We start from the raw sequence: 18651 nt of genomic DNA on the forward strand, positions 1-18651 counted from the left end.
GTCTGGGACAAGGCAAACAAACAAACAAATAAATAAATAAATGATCAATTGGAAGGTAAGTAGTGTAAATGAGTAAGGCATGGTAGAAAGTTTCCAAGCACATCTATTTTTTGTTCAATCGCTCTTGAGAAACTTCAAGAAATTTGTAAATTGCTTGTAATAAAATATGTCAATAAATATTAAGCATAGTAAACAAAACTGAAGACAAAATGCATGAACAAACATAGTGAAGGTGCCAACTCGATAATCATGCACCTCCATCAATCTAGATCTGCTGCAGATCGTATGAGAAAAAAAGACAAACACCTGAAAGCCAAATTAGGAAGCAGATGAGGTTCAGCTTAGTTGAGCTGAGCGTAACAGCTATACTGGGCATGTGGCGGGTACCCATCAGCCACCTCATCTGTCATACCGGCATCTATCAAACTGACAGTCTTTCATTCTCTCCACATGTTGAAAAAGAGGAAAATAACACACTAAACAAGTGACAGTGATGAAGAGCAGTCTTCCACAACTGACTCCATCGCTCTCTACTTCGCATCAAACAATCTCTGCCACGAGCAGGTTTGATGGAAGATACTCCATGACTTAAATGACATGTTCTTTTTAATACGAAAACGCATGTAAAGGATAGGGGGCCTCCCCTATCGTTTAACATCAAACGTGGTCCTGTGAGAGCATAAATGCATTTTTATCAGCGGGACATCTGAGAAAGGACATACTCAAATATCCTGAAGCCCATCTCCTGATCCTCTCCACCACTGGGACTAAACTAAAATGGCAGGACTAATAGTGATTTCTGGGTCATGGAGAAGAAGAGCTGGAAGCAGTAGAGCAGACACTTTTATTTACTGAAGAAAAGAACAAAGTTTGAGAGGAGTCACACAACCAGTACAGATGTACATGTTTCTACAACTACAGGTGCTTTGATGTCCCAGAAGAGACAGACAGACAAACCCATCAGAGAGAGAGAGTCAAATAAACATTAAAGTCTCTGTCACGACCTCTCTTTTTCATCACAACCAACATATTTGACCAAAATGAAAAAATCTTTTCAAATAGTGTGTTCTTTCTTGATTACCAAAGGATGTCAGTGATGAGCATGTTTGAGATCAAATATGATGTGATGCATGATGAAATCAAAGAAAAATCAAGGTAAATATCACAGAATCATTTTAAAGTTAAATAATGAATCTTTAATTGTACTTAGAATGTATAAAATGCTATGAAATAAAGCTCTAAAAAGATGTAATTTCCACCACAAAATGCTGTGAAACACGATTTATCATTTGAGATGTGGCGGAAATCACATTTCTGGTCCTGTCCGGAGTCAAAGACAAGCTCTCATATTTCTGATAGCTTTACTTACTTATTTCATGAGACAAAACACATCTCCATTCACTGTCAAGATGAGCAGCTGCACTTTTCTTACTCTTCTGGACCTTGTATTTCTGGATGTTGTGGGACACTGTTATGGTTTCTCAGAGAAATTTTTTGGGAAACATTTTGAAGGTCCATCTGTTCCCATTCACATAAAGACTACACAGCTTCATGTTAAAAACCTACTTTTGCGAACTAGTCTTAGGTTTTTCGCCCGATCGGAACCAAACCAGTCTAGGACAATTCTCTGGACTCTCTAGATCAATAATTATCAAAAAAAGTTGAACTTTTGCATTTGGATGGCTGTAATAGGGTAATTTATAAAATGGGCGTGGCAAAATACACTAAAAAGCCTATAAATCCTAAATGAAAACTCAGAACTTCAAATTGGTGAGCATATGTGACATAACATCATTAACAAGCATGCCAAATTTTATGGAGATCGGACGATAGGTGGCGCTATAACTGTTAAAAAGCTTTAAAACCATATATTTCCTATGGTACATTTCCTGTATTCCATCTATTATGTCAGTGGTTACATGCTTGCTAAATAAAATGTAATAACTTTTGATGCTTTTGTGCTTAAAGGCCTTTAAGGCCTTAATTGCTTGAACCCCGATAAATGCTGCTTGCAGCTTTAATTCTTATTATTCTTCTGTCGTAAAACGCATCGTGCAGCCCAAACCGTAAGTGCTGGAGACTTGAAACTTTGCCAGATGGTAGTACAAAAATCGAGGAGAGGTTCAGAGAGTATGACCCCGATCGGCCCATAGGTGGCACTACAGCGACCAAAAGTACAAAATCGCTCCTAACTCTTAGACTCAAGTGACTTACACCACTGTGATCCCTGGCTCAAGGCAGACAAAATGGCTATCTCCAATTTCGATTTAGGCAAGAAAACCATGCATACCCATTTTGGTTTGTGTGCTGAAGAAGAGATGATGTGAAGGGAAACACATTCCCTCCATACAGCTGAAGACAAGCATCTGCAGATGACAGGAGCTGAAGTTACCCTTTAAGCATTGCACGATGCCACCTTGATGCGGTTCAGTCTTCTCTGATGAGCTCTGGACAGCTGAAGCGGGTTCTCAAGGGTTCTTCCAGACATGCTCAATTCCTGCTCATCGCGCACAATGTGCTTGTGTGTTTGGTTGCTGTCCGTGGTGCTGAACGCCAGTCTGTGTGTAAGCTGGGCTGACAGCGGCCTCACTTTGTTTGAATGCGAGTCAGTTCCAGTTATACCTATAACACAAAGCCCCAACAACCTGTTTTAATAGTACTTGCTGTGCAGGAAGAAGAACAGTTCACTTCCTGCATGATTAGACCTGATCTGCCAAATAACTGCTGTTGAAAACAGGACGTAATTGTAGGCTCATAATGTGAAAAATGCTGTTGGCAGTGTTGTACTGCATTATTTGCAGCAGCTGTTCATTGTAAAAAGTTTTCAAAGTTATTTCTGTTCTCCCCCTAAAGTTAGAAACAATGATAAAAGTAAACAAGGTGTTCATATTTCATCTGTTATCGAAATAAAGGTTTCTCAAACAATAATGAAAGCTATATTACCATACATACATATGATCTGTGGCTAGCTAATTCATTCACTGACAATATTGTAATTAAGGTAGTTTAAAAGTTCAATTAATATTGAGATCAAATGTAATGAAATAAATAATTTTGAATGTATCAAACTTAAGATGTTAGATAAATTTAGAATAGATTTTAGAATGCATTTAATATTCATTAAAATTCAAAATTGGCAATCCATTCATATAAAATATAAAAAGAGTTTTTTCCTTTCACTGATCATTTGATTAAAAAAAAAATCATAGATTTTTTTTAATAGCTTTTCAAGATTAGTTTCAAGATCTAAAATGTATCCTATTGACAAAAGAAAAAAGAAAAATTCTCCTGCAGGAACAACTCATGGCTTCACTCTGTTATGAACAGAAGATTAAACATGCTATGATAATCTTTCCAGTCATTTTTTTTTGTATTTTTATTTTTTTTGTATGATTGGGTGGAAAAAAATCACCTGAGACTCTGTCACTCTAATTAAAGAGGATCAGGAGTCTTTCCTCTCACAGACTTTCTTTTGTTCCCTCCATTCTTGGCAGAGTTAATACTCTCTTCCTTTGTAATCTCCGTCTGTCACTTGTGAAACCTGACCAAAATGAACGAATAATATGTTAAGGGAATACAACAGTTTGTCATCCAACATTGACTCATGATACATAAGAGGAAGAAGATGTACTGAAGCAGACTAAAGTCAGACCACATTGATATAAAATATCAGCAACACAACTTGAAAATAAACATAAAAATAAATAGATTAATGTTTGACAATACAAGTTATAAATGAATTATAATTTTTTTTATATGAATAAAACTGCATCACATTCTCAGGTTTTTTAAAAGCAAATTAAGTGCACAGTTTTAACATAAGACTTTTTTCCTGTCTTGGCTGTGTTCATTTCAAAGGCAGCTGAGCTTATCTGAGCTTTTCATCACCAGATGCTGAATAGATTCAGTCAATAACAGCGAAGCTTCTAAATCCTAAGGAGTTTGTCCATGGCAGATTGAAGTCATCTTCTGATGAGACTGTAAAACCATAAAAACCTTTGAATACTGATAGCTATCTTTACTAAAAGCTGCACTTTTATAGTGTGTGTGTGTGTGTGGTGGGGGGACTACATGACCACAAGAAGTTGTAAAATGAAAAAAGTATGACTTTCATCGCATAGACACAAAGATCTCAAACAATGAGATGCAAGACTTTTTTCTATATATAGGCTATTTCTGTTGTTTAATGCTTAATGCTTTCTGTTAAGTCTTTTCAGTAAACGACTAATGTAAATTTGAAAATTTGGCTTAATTGTTGAAATGCATTTTTCATTCACTGTATGTATATGCGCATTTCTGTGGATGATGGGGAATGATTAGCATTTATGCATATCAGTTTAAATGGAATGACAGAAAAGGACACAGTTAATGAATAATTGTGCAGTGTTTTAATTACTGAAGCCACTGACCTAGAACATCCTCAGGTCTTGGTGGATATCAGCTGATTTATTTTAACGCCTCTCATTCTATAAAAAAATATATATAATAACTAAAGTTCTGTGCAGCTAAGCATCACATTCACAAAATGTTCTTATGCTTATAATAATAATAACAATAATAATATATTTGAATCACGTTTTTGTATATTGTTTATTTTATGTATTGACTTTGTATTAGTTTTTGGACTGTCTTTTGTAATAAAGTTTGATGATAATGATGATGATGAACAGGGTAAGGAAAATTAACAAAATTCAAGATATATTCTCTGAAAACAAGTCTTAACTTATGCAATTTGCCTTCTTGAGTATCTTTATTTTGTATTAAGGATGCGTATGTATACACACATGTATATATGGCACTGACTTACACACTTCCAAACTTCTTGCACAGAGTTTGGTTATGAAAGGGTCAGAGCCAGAATCAAACCTGTACAGAATAAGAATCAGTGAAAAGAAGAAAAATAAAATAAAAAATGAGTTTGTACGGACACTGTGGAATGACCTATTTAAGTTCTGTGAATCAGAGACAAAATCTTATTATATATCTCTGAATTGAACATGGTACATTGCTTTTTTTTACATTGCATAAATATTTAAAATCTTCAAAAACTCCACAGTTGAAACTGCCAATTTCATCTGAACACTTCAGAGAATATCCTTTAGTTCTTTCTTTTCATACTTAAAGCTGTTGATGCTTAAATATGATCAGAAAGCAGATGGAGATCAAGGTTTGCTGTCTGTAAAAGTTGTTGGGCAGACCTGAAGTAATATTATCATTGGCTTTCAATGTGGTTCTTTGAAATCAATTTTTTTAACTTTAAAAAACTTTTAACTCCCCCTCATGCCATATTTATTTGTTTATTCTATATTTTTATCTCTATGTAATGCTGTTTACTATAGCCATAAAGTAAACTTTAGTTCTAAACTAAAGTTCAGAAGTTTTCTGCTAGTCTGCGGTCTCTTTAGCTCTCACATATTTCACTATCCTCTTTAGATTCAGCTGATATACACAGGTACCTTATCAACAGGTACACTTGTGGTTGATAAGGCAACAGGCACATCCCAATGGTGGGCTCTCGACTGCGGTCGGCTGTTCATGCCACATCCACGTACCTGATTCCAACAGACATTTGCTAAGTCTTTGGTAGGTCTTAATCATCCTCCTAATACTGCTGCTTTAAGTTACAATGAATGCATTACAGTTAAGTACCGAAGGCTTGGCCGTCCCAGCGGAGCAGATGGGATGAGAGGGTCCACAGCTGGCCATGTTTACCAAGCATTTACTTTCCTAATGGGAGAAAAGAGAGAGGGAGAGAAAGAAAAATAAAGACACTGACTTGGCAGGAAGTGGTACACAGCTCAGTCAAAGAGTTTTTGGCAGACACACCGATGCTATGGATATTCAGTGCTTTTAGGGAATATAGGATGGAAAATGAGTTAATCAAAGTATTAATCAAGCCGGAGGGAAACTCTGACCTCCTGATTTCAGATCATTTTGAACCTGATAAATGAGTGATATTTTCCATGTGATTAATGTCTTGACTATCTTGATTTATCAACAACAACAAAAAATCCCCCTAATTTTTGTTGCATCTGAAATGTATCAGTAATAATACATTTAACATAATAATAATGCATTGTAAGTAACAATAAATATGGTTATATGGCTACTTATTATAAATTTCCCATTTAATATTGTTTTAAAATCTTGTTTTTTATAATAATTTCAGGTTAATTTGAACAATATTTATTGTAGTTTATAGAATTAATGTGTATTCACTTATCTTGATATAAAGCAATTTTCTTTTTTCTTTGTCTTTTTCACTTTCTTTCTGGGGAGATGACATTATTTGCATGTTGTATCTGAAATAATAACAATAAATTGTAACAATAAATATTTTTATATAAAGCATGTACAGGTGAGCGCTTATTATGAATTTCCCATTTAAAAATAATTTAAAGTCTTAGTTTTTATAATAATTTCAAATTATCAATATTTATAGAATGAATGTATATTCACTTATCTTAACATATCTAATGCTTTTTTATTTGTATTTTTTATTTAAATATTTTGTATGTTGTGTCTGAAATAATAATAATAATAATAATAAAAGTGCACATTAAAATAAATAAATAAATAAATACACAAATAAATAAATAATAAATAAATGTGAGCACTTCCCATAAAAATTGCTTTAAAGTCTTAGTTTTAATAATATGCATAAACCTGCATGAAAACTAACTAAAATGACATTTATGATCAAATTGCCTAAATTTAGGAATAATTAGTAAAGCATAGTCCAATGAAGTCTTGCCCCAAATGGTAGTAAACAAAATGACGGAGTATGTTTTTATGTTTCCACTGTTCGATCGCGCCCGCGCCTCACACACACACACGCGCGCACACAAATAAAAGGTCTGGTAGTGTTAAAGTACATTTTATAGAAAATAAATAACACAAAATAACATTTTCTTTTCTTTTTTTTAACTGTAGAAAGAAACTGTTATAAAAGGAAGATACAAAAAAAAAGAATAAATATTTTTTGTATCACCAATATACGCCCCATCAGCCATTGAGCGCCTACACTTCAATGGAGTGTAACAGCAGGACGTGTGCCCAGCTTCCCTCTGCCCTCTACCTGCCTGTGTCTGCCAGTGTGTCCTGCACACACACACACACACATTAAACATGTATGATGCCCATCCTGAGCAAGACTCCATTATTTATTTACAGGAACCGTTTCGTCCCAATCCCTTCATGGAATACAAATGAAACATGGCTATTTGTATTCCAGATTGCATTCATTTCCGTAGATAAAAACACAGTTCTTTATTTCTTCAAAAACACATTCTGTTATTTCGTCAAATAGCTGTGCTGTTGTTTACAACCACTGTGGCTGTTCTGAGGTTGATTTAACCGTGTAATGAGTGTCACAATTGTGTTAATGTATTCGTAGGGTGAAATCATTTTAGTTAAATCTGATGTGGCATGAATATAGAAATATGATCAGAGAACAATCTGTTCCAAACTCATAATGCGACAATCAACTCTCAACAAGCAATAATTTCAGGTGTATTCAAGGTGAATGAAAATTTAGGATGCCAGGGCGCAGATGGAAATCAAGGTGGCAAACTTATGATTGCCGTCTGAAAAAGTTGTTGGACAGATCTGAAGGAATATTATCACTGGCTTCTGAGGAACCACATTGAGAGCCTCAGGAAAAGATGTTGACCTTGAATTTAGAAGCCTTTCCTTCACTTTTCCAGGTAAAACATTGAAGTTTCTAAATTTATTTTTGTCGGAAAGACAAACATGCATTTGCTCCATGCGCTAGGATTTCCACAGACATTTTTCTTGATTTTTAACTCAAGCATCTCGAAAAACACATAAAATCCCAAACTCTGCTTCGAGATATATACCCATTAGCTGGGCAGAGGTGAAAATGATAGCCAAGGGGGAGAGAGATGTTATTTCTACAGCGTTACGAACAGGAAACCAAACAAGAGACAGACGATCATTCTTGTGTGGCTCTGTTGCCCACAAAACATATAGAGGCACTAATTTAATTTCATGTTTCATTGGCTGCTGTGGTGCCACAGACGGGAACGTTAGAATGGCGTCCCGAAGGTTGATGTGTGACTTTGCAGACTGCATGGAGGAAGGTCCTGATTTCTGAAGTTTCACATCTTATCAGTTGTCTATGGAACTTTGCAACTTAAGATACTGTCATCTTGTGTCGAAAGATGATTGGTTAGTAAGTTCTCAGGTATTTCAAACATGATATCATGAGTAATCATAATCATATTAGCATATTGTCTATATCTAAACTTCAGAGATGTTCACAATGTTCACAAATTCTTTCATTAGGTTCATAGAATTTTGAACACATATAGCTTAATATATATAAAAAATAAATATAAATAGCTATATAACATTTAAACTATAAATATAATTGTATTATATTATTTATTATATAATATATTATTTATTTATATTTATTATATAATAATAAATGTTACATTTATTATTAAAATGCAATTTACAATTATATATAATTTGTATTATATTTTTTATATTTAATACAAATATTTACAAATCATTTAAAACACACACACACACACACACACACACACACACACACACACACACACACACACACACACACACATATACACATATATATACACATTTTTGTATTTTTACAACATTATTTATATATATATATATATACAGTATATATATAATGTTGTAAGTATACAAATATGTTATAATATACATATTAAATAAAATAATATTAATTAATTTTATAATTATTATTTGTATAATATTACTGTTATTATATTAAGTATGCATTTAGATACTGTCAAAATTCCAGTACTGTACAGTTTAACATTTGTCCAAATTTACAAAAATATATGTGTAATTGTTATGCAAATATAAATATTTAATATTAGTATTTGGAGGGTTATCATTAGACCAATTAAGCTACATTTCTACTGAACTTAAAAACTTAAAAAACAAAATAAAAAACATAACCATTAACATAAAGGGGCATTATTATAGAAAATAGCCAATTAGGACATAAACGAGTGGTTGTAAAATTGGTATTTAAATGTATTTGTACTGCAAGACTCCTTTCAATTCAACAGTCAATACAACAGTTGATATAGGAATTCATATTAATATAGCTATATTAATATAACGACAAATACGTATTACAACTGCAGCATAAGGTTAAAATGCCTTATTCCTCCATTAAAACTCCTTTGTTAATTAAAAAAAAGATGGTCTGCCTCAAGAAATAATAAGTAGGCCTATTCATTTCATTATTTAAATGAGTATAGACAAAGCAAATCAATAATAGGATAAAACCAAGTGGACATAGCTTATTAATATTATACTCCCAGTCTGCATTTAAGACGGTGAAATGTCACCCTATCTCCTTCGTTTGCTTATTTTTGTTCAGCTTTCTTCCAGTCTCTCTCTAGAGTGATTGTTCTAATCTAGGCCGTAATGAAATTCCCTGCAGAGAAACATTATGTGTGGGGGGGAGGGCTGAATGAGGGGATATTTAAACAATTTATGAGAGCACGACACACAAGCAACTGCCGTCACCTTTTTCATAAAGCAAAACTGATAAAGCTTCGGACACACAATAAAACCTCAGATCACAATTAAACCGAGCGTTAAAGTGGAGGCTGCACTATGTCTCACGGCAGTCAGACGCTATTGACTTGCAGTGGGATTAGCTGTGTTTTATTTATTGCCGATAATCTATTGCTGAGTTCTTGTTGAGCGTGGTGATCTGGAAGAGTTATGTTGGAAAAAGCAAACATAGAAACATTTATAAAAAAAAACCTGAAAAAGTACAGGCTGCAATCACGAAACTGCTAAACCAGCCATGAAATGTTTTTGTCTGGACGTGGGTTCGATCGATCTGGCTGTTGTTGCGGTCAATGCTCTACACATGCAGGTCAGAAACAACTCAAAGCTGATATTTAATACACAAAACAACCTTCAGGCTATCAACACAATGCATTAATAACTTTTTGTATTATGTGCTGGTTGACAAGATTTTAAATTGCCCATTAATGCCCATGAGTTTACACATAAGGAGCAGTATGCGATTTCTCAAAAAATGCTGCTGAAAGTGGATTGGATGGAGCACTTGTACTTACACACTTGTAGCCAATCAGCAGGAGGGAGCGTGTCCACTCATGATGGGGGAGGAGAGAGAGTGAGCAAGAGAGAGATTTGAAGAAAGATTGTAGAGAGATGGCTGAGAGACATTACAAAAGAGAAAAGGTCAGAGTAATATCACTTAAAGGGGTCATGAACTGCATTGTTTTATAATGTTTCCTGTTGTGCATTTATAATGTTAGTATGACATTTACATCAAAATTTGTAAGTAAAAGGCTTTTTTCCTGCCCTGATTTTAGCCTCTGATTTGAATGCTCTGTTTGAAGGGGCGTGTCTGCTGTGAGATTGCAGTGTAAACGCCCACTGCTGTGATTGGCTGACAGCTTTGCATATGAAATAAGTATTACAAGTGGAACTCTTTCGAACACTTTTAGCAAGCTTTTACTATTACATTGATTAGCTGGTTCAGGTGCGTTTGATTAGGGTCCCAGATAGATAGCAACCATCTAAACAATGTTAATCTGTCAATGTTAACCGTATTGAATCAACATCTCTTTTGCTCCAGCAATTAATGTTGACATTTTTTTGAAATTTTATCCATAAATCAATGATGATGGCGTTGAGTCAATGTTACAATGTGATGTTGGTTCAACATCATGCTTGCACTCAGAAAATGAAACACAACAATTACAACCGACTTAAAGCCACACAACCTGAAATCAACTGCAAATAAAAGACAATAAATCTCTCAAGATCTCAGCAGAAGTTTTTTTTTTTTGAGAGAGAGAATTAACAGAGGTTTAGTAGTTGATGTTTTAAAATGTTTGATCACCATTGTTGTGATCGGTGTTTGCTTTAGTTGGACAGTTTGACTTTTCACACTTGGCTTTCATGTGTGTTTCTGGTCTTTACAGCAGTTGGTTGCAAAGAAAGCCAGAAACAAAGATAATCAGGTGAAACAGTTTTCAGCATAATTAGAATTATTCATAATCTCTGATCTGTGGCAAGAAAGTATTGTTTGTGAATATATCTTTTTAATAACAAATTACCACTTTTGGTCAGTGTTAAGATTAGTGAATTATGATGCTGAAAGCTATTTCAACTGATTATCTTTGTTCCTGGCTTTCTTTGCAATAAATTATGTGTTTCAGGACACATTGTTGCAAAGATCACACACTCACATAAAAGCTAAGAGTCAAACTGTCCAAGAAACACTGATCACAATAATGACGACCAAATGTTTTCAATAAAACATCAACATCTAAACCTCTGTTAATTGTCAAAAAGACCTTCTACTGAGATCTTGAGAGATTTATTGTTTTCTTTTATTTCCGAATAAAAGAAAGAGTTTATCAGGCAGGAGAGTTGATCAGGGTTGGAGCTAAACTCTGCAGAGCTGTGGCCCTCCAGGACCGAGTTTGCCCATCCCTGGCCTTATGAGACTAGTGTGATAAAATGACTATGATTTAAATAAATAAATAAATAAATAAATAAACAAACAGATAAATTAATTAAATACAAATATGTATACACATAAATAGCATATAAATACACAAATAAATAAATACAAACAAATAAATTGCCTTTAAAGATCAGTGTGATAAAATTACTATATGATTTAAATAAGTTAATTAATTATTCCAATACAAAAAATATATATAAATAACATATAAATACATAAATAAATAAAAAACACAAACAAACAAACAAATTGTGCCTTTAGAGACCAGTGTGATAAAATTACTATGATTTAAATAAATAAATGAAATAAATAAATACAAAAATATATAAACACATACATAAATAAATACACAAATAAACAAATAAATTGTGCCTTAAGAGAACAGTGTTATAAAATCTCTCTCTCTCTCTCTGGAAAATGTACTAGAACTAGACATTTAGATTCAATATTTACCTTTGTCTAAATTCATTTTTTTTGAGTGTGAGGCCATGAAAACCAGTTTTAAAGTCTTTGTCGTTTACGGAGGATTGACAACACTGTTTTGTTTGTTAAATCCACAGCCTATAACAGAATAAAAGCGCTCAGATTCTCAATGCTTCACTTGAAGACCAAATCAGCTGGAGATACTGTACGACCACAGTCACATTTACAATGAGATATTTGGAGTAAGATCACAACCGGTGTGGTAAAAAGTTAATTAGCTGCTTAAAGCAAATTGCTGCTGCAAGCTACTTGCAATTTGATGGAGTTAAACTTTAATCGTACTTCTTTTTAAGAACTGTTAACTGAAAGGTTCTTTGAGGAACCCAAAAAGAATGGTTCTTCTACGGCATCGCTGTGAAAACACCCCTTTGGAACCTTTATTTAGTCGTAATGTTGTCTTGCAACCTGTATTGAGCAGAACCAATATTTGCAGCACAGTTCAATCACGGCCATCCTTCCTCGGATTGTCAATAAAGCAGCTGTAGCTTTCCTGACATGAATGCTTAGTAGTGCAACACATTTTCAAAGTTGTGCATGTCTCCCTGAGAGTAGTGCATTAAATCCCCCTCGCAAGAGCAGAGAAAGTGGTCAATTATCCACTACAGACAAATTTAACACAGGTAATTTAGTGTCACACTCTTTTTCACGACTCTTATCTGCTATGACAGTGAAGCCTGAGGCGAAAACAAACTTGAAAGCAAAGTGTGCAGGGGCATTACAAGGGAAAGGATAATTCTCTTTAAAAAGGAGCTTTTTTTTAATTTCTTTTTAAAGGTGAGAAAGTTTGTTCTGTAGGGAAAACGCTTTATAGTTTCCAAATGTCTATACCAGTCAAAAGTTTGGACATACCTTCATCGTAGACTATTGACTTATGTAAAGTATGAAACAAATGAAAGAATTTCCAATTATGATGTTCCTTCACTATCTATTCCAACCTTATTGAAAATATTATGATGGACCCCATTGACTTCTATAGTATTTACTATGGAAGTCGATGGGGTCCATCAACTGTTTGGTTCGTCAACATTCTTCAAAATATCTTCTTTTGTGTTCAGCAGAAGGAAGAAATTCATACAGGTTTGAAACAACTTGAGGGCGAGTAAATGATGACAGAATTTTCGTTTTTAAGTGAACTATTCCTTGAATGGGCCTTAATACTAACGTATCAAGATACAAGAGATACATGGCTCAGAAAATTTCTTTTACAACCAGCATCCATAAATCAAAAAATGACACATAATATCCAGATGGCCCACTGACAAGAAAAACAAATGGCAGAGTTAATGATCAATGTAAACAGGTTTCAGTTTGATAGGAAGATCTACCACACAAAGCATCCAGCAAAATCTAATCAAGTTAAAAGGGAATGACGCTCATTATAAACAGAGCTTCTAAGCAATGTTTTATTCATAACACTCGGATGCTTTTCAATTCTGTCATATGTTATCCATTTTGGACAGTATTAAATTTCTCCTGAGGAGTTAGAGGTATAAATTAAAGATGAATTGGCGTCCTTCTTGAAATGATCCTCCTGTTGAAATTGCATGTGTTTTACATGCATGTTTTTTTTTTACAAATAAAGCACCAGTTGATACACATTTTTATTTTATCGGAATGAACTGAAAAATGCATAAGCAACATCCATATTTAATGATAATCTTTAAACAGTAAAGGTATGGAAACCTACCTTTGCAAATGAAATGCAAGTTTGCATTGACCTCTCAATCCTGGAACACTTCTTCAAGAGATATTTCACCTTAAAAATCAAAGTCTCTCATCATTTACTCACCCCCGAGTTGTTTCAAACCTGTATGGATTTCTTTCTTCTGCTGAACACAAAATATATATTTTGAAGAATGTTGGTAACCAAACAGTTGATGGGCCCCATTGACTTCTATAATATGAAAAAATAAAAAAATAAATAAATACTATGGAAGTCAATGCACTTAAATTTTTTTCAAACTATAATAATCTATAAAGATTTGAAATAAACAAAACATTTCAATATTTGTTATGTGGAAAAGCTATCTATAAATTTTAATTTGTGAAAAAAGTAAGAAAATATTATTTAATTGTATTTAATATAGGCATACATAAAATGCTAGCTATGAAATAAGCATTAGCAAAACAAAGGAGTCAGTCATTTTATTCAAAAAATGCTTTAAAAGTCATTTCCACCATAGAATGCTATTTAACAATATACAGACCCTTTCCAAAAAAATAGAATATCATGGAAAAGTTTATTTATTTCCATAATTCCATTCAAAACGTTAAACTTCCATAGATTATAGATTCAGGGCCCACAACTTAAACGATTTCAAGTATTTAGTTGTTTATTTGTACATAATTTGGGTTTCCAGCTCATAAAACCCACGAAAACAGGATTTCCAAAAATTTGAATATTACATAAAATCACACAGTAATTACACAGTGATACCATGGTCATTGAACCAGGTTTTGGTTCTTTTGGCAGTGTGGGCAGGTGCAAATCCTGCTGGAAAATGAAGGAAGCATGAAGTGCTCTGGAAATGTCCTGGTAGACGGCTGCGTTGAGTGGACAGCGCAGTGGACCAACACCAGCCGATGACATGGCTCCCCAAACCAACACAGACTGTGGAAACTTCACACTGGACTTCAAGCATCTTGGATTGTGTGCCTCTCCATTCTTCCTCCAGACTCTGGGACCTTGGTTTCCAAATGAGATGCAAAATTTGCTCTCATCAGAAAAGAGGACTTTGGTCCACTGTGCTTTATTAAATCCAGAGTCAGCACAGCCGTCTACCAGGACATTTTCAGAGCACTTCATGCTTCCTTCATTTTCCAGCAGGATTTGCATCTGCCCACACTGCCAAGAGAACCAAAACCTGGTTCAATGACCATGGTATCACTGTGTAATTACTGTGTGATTTCATGTAATATTCTAATTTTTTGAAATCCTGTTTTCATGGGTTTTATGAGCTGGAAACCCAAATTATGTACAAATAAACAACTAAATACTTGAAATCGTTTAAGTTGTGGGCCCTGAATCTATAATCTATGGAAGTTTAACGTTTTGAATGGAATTATGGAAATAAATAAACTTTTCCATGATATTCAAATGTTTTGGAAAGGGTCTGTACATAATATGAGATGCAGTGGGAATATTCATAACATTTCAGAACAATGACAGTTCTTCTGTTATCCACTGTTACATCCTAGATTTCTAATGGGTAAATCAAATAAACTAGTGGCTTTAAAGAGTTTTAAAGTAAGTTTCTGAACTAAAAGTGTACATTTTTGAAGAAACAACCCAAAACAATGTTTAATATATATTCGAAAAAAAAATTCTACAGAATTCTCTACTCCAAAAAAAAAAAAAAAAAAAAAAAAAACTCTTAGTGCCAAAAATAATTATATTATAGTATTATAATTTTATTTTATACCTGACAGAACCCTTTAAGGTTCTATATAGAACCATTTTGTGTATGTATGGCATTTGAAAAGTCTTTTGGCAACATTATGCCGTCCTTCCTTGTGTCCCTGAGCACTACAGAGCAGCAGTGTGTAAAATCGGAGCCCCCTATAGATATTTGGAGAAAGCCAGATGCCAGCTGAACATATGTGGTAATGTAGTAATCACTATCACAGGCCTGAGAGCTCCTGCAGGGTCATTCCTCTGCGGGCCTCGGTCGCTAACGTCTTCCCGCTCGGTCTGCGGTGGGTATAGCGCCAGACAGAGCTGGAGAGAGACACAATTAAGAAATGCAGTGGTGTGTGTCGTACCTCGCGTCTGCAGCATACCAATGAAGACCAGCCCACCTCTCCGGTCTCAGGTATAGCCCACCCCCGCCACGATCTAATTAGACCATCTCTTTGTAAATGGGAATGAGATTACAGGACAGGATAGCATGCCGTTTGCTGCGAGGTCACAGCTAAGTCATTACCTGGCCCTAGATCGAGCTCTGAATGACACAGGGAGAATGAAAATAGAGTCATTATACTGTCTTTATCAGAGAAATAAAGACTTATCCTTCTGTTTACTAGGTTACATTCAGTGCATTCGGTTTTTCTGTGTGTAGAAGCTTCACTACGGTTGTTTTAACTCCTGTGCAGTGTGTGTAGGATATATATAAAAGGCCCTATATGATTTATAAGCTGTTTTCTCATGGGGACCAAAAAAGAAAAAAAACATCCCACAAGGTCAAAGATTACTATTATTATCCTTGTGGGGGCATTTGTTGTGTCCCCACAATGTAGGGTTTACCAGGACCACACAATCTCTCTCTCACACACATACGCACACACACTTATTTATTACTGCTATTAAAGCTATAGTATACTATATCATATGGGTTGCAGGACACCGCTGCATGCTGCACTTAATTATAGCCATGATTCTATTCATAAAATGGCTATATTCATTTCAAACAGAAAACATGATAGAAATACAGTAATATTGCCGGTTGGTTATCAAACTTCTGTCCCACAGACCGAAGATGAACACATTTCACGCAATGGGAGAATTACCTTTGAGCTAAAAGTGTCAGTCTCTTATGGCTGGCTTCTGTTGGCTCCTGAATTTGAACATGGACTGACATGAGTTAATTTTTGTAGCTTTGCTCTCAAACCAAAGGCCGTGTGGGTCAAAACTGTGCAGAGATGACAGAACTCATTATATGAAACATTCAGAAGAGAGTTTGGATGAAATCTGTCTCAAAGGCTCAGATTGCTTTTGTAAAACAAATTTTTTTTTTTTACCGAAACCCCAATGTCAGCTTAAATTGCATAAGATGAAAAAAGGAAGAAAAGACCAAGACCACAAACAGCATTTATCTGACTGTATTTTACATTTTATTTAGTGTCCGTCTCTTTATATTGTTTCAGTGCTCATAATATGACTTATCAACAATGATTAACAGTATGAGTTTTGCTCACTTAATAACAGTCATAAAAATGTCACAGCAGAAAATTTTCGTAAACGCCTTTATTCTTTTCATTTATATATCCATGTATGCATGTTTATACATAAATATATTAAAAAAGAAAAAGTAATACAGTATCTCTCTCTGTATATACATTTTATACGTATTTATGAGTATTTGTGCGTATTAATATTTTTATGCTTAGAAAATCGCACATTAACCTAGCAACATGTTACTACAGTATATGTAGGCACTAGAGCAAGGACAGCTCATTATATATATTTATATATACAGTACAGGTCAAAAGTTTGGAAACATTACGTTTTTTTATATTTTTGAAAGAAGTCTCTAATGCTTATCAAGGCTGCGTTTATTTGCTCAAAAATACAGAAAAAAACAGTAATGTTGTGAAATATTAATACAACTTAAATAATAGTTTTCTATTTGAATATACTTCAAAAAATAATTTATTCCTGTGATGCAAAGCTGAATTTTCAGCATCATTACTCCAGTCTTCAGTGTCACATGTGACATCCAGTCTATCACATGATCCTTTAGAAATCATTCTAATATTCTGATTTATTATGAGAAACAGTTCTGCTGCCTAATATATTTGATGAATAAAAGGTTAAAAAGAACTGCATTTATTCAAAATAAAAAAATATTTTCTAATAATATAAATCTTCTTTACTATCACTTTTTATCAAACACATCCTTGCTGAATAAAAGTATTGATTTATTTCAAAAAAAGAAAAAAAGAAAAATTACTGACCCCAAATTACTGACCAGTAGTGTATATTGTTGTTACAAAAGATTTCTATTTTTAAAAAATTTGCTTCTTTTTTTTAATTTATTTTTACTTTTTATTCATCAAAGTATCCTAAAAAAGTATCACAGGTTATGAAAAAAATATTAAGCAGTTTCCAACTTTGATAATGAATCATCATATTAGAATGATTTCTAAAGGATCATGTGATAGACTGGAGTAATGATCCTGAAAATTCAGCTTTGCATCACAGAAATAAATGATAATTTAAAGTATAATAAATTGAAAAACAATTATTTTAAAATGTAATAATATATCACAATATTACTTTTTTTTTTTCTGTATTTTTGATCAAATAAATGCAGGCTTGATGAGCAGAAGAAACTTCTTTCAAAAACATTAAAAATACTAATGTTTCCAAACTTTTGACCTGTACTGTATATGTGTGACCCTGGATCACAAAACCAGTCACAAGTACAGTCGCACAGGTATATTTGTGGCAAAAGCCAAAAATACATTGTATGGGTCAAAATGATCGATTTTTCTTTTATGTAAAAAATAAAAAATCATTAGGATATTAAGTAAAGATCATGTTCCATGAAGATATTTTGTAAATTTCCTAATGTAAATATATAAAACATGTATTTTTGTGAGCGAATGCAGCACAATCGCGAACATAAATGGACAACTTTAATGAATGTTTTGATTTTTTCAATCCTATCCTAACAAACCATACATCAATGGAAAGCTTATTTATTCAGCTTTTAGATGATGTATAAATCTCAATTTAAAAAAATTTACCCATGTGACTGATTTTGTGGTCCAAGGGTCACATATTATGAACTATCAAGTATCACTTTGATACTAAAAACTAAAACCATAAAAACATCTATGATAACAAATATACATTATTAAAGGTAAACTTTATATGCAGTGCTATCTTACAATGTCAAGTGTTT

The 18651-nt window shown here is 33.7% G+C and overlaps 1 protein-coding gene across 2 annotated transcripts in view; it reads right to left on the minus strand.

Annotated features, from left to right (window-relative positions):
• Positions 1-18041: 18041 nt before the first annotated feature.
• agbl1 (AGBL carboxypeptidase 1) overlaps positions 18042-18651 on the minus strand; it is a 209140-nt gene continuing 208530 nt past the window's right edge. For both annotated transcript variants that reach the window (XM_084095188.1, XM_084095189.1), the window contains one exon: positions 18042-18651. This exon is cut by the window's right edge and continues 671 nt beyond it. The gene's annotated coding sequence lies outside the window, so the exon portion shown is untranslated.

This window comes from Abramis brama (assembly GCF_963993115.1).
Source record: "Abramis brama genome assembly, chromosome: 20".
In the NCBI taxonomy this organism is placed as follows: domain Eukaryota; kingdom Metazoa; phylum Chordata; class Actinopteri; order Cypriniformes; family Leuciscidae; genus Abramis; species Abramis brama.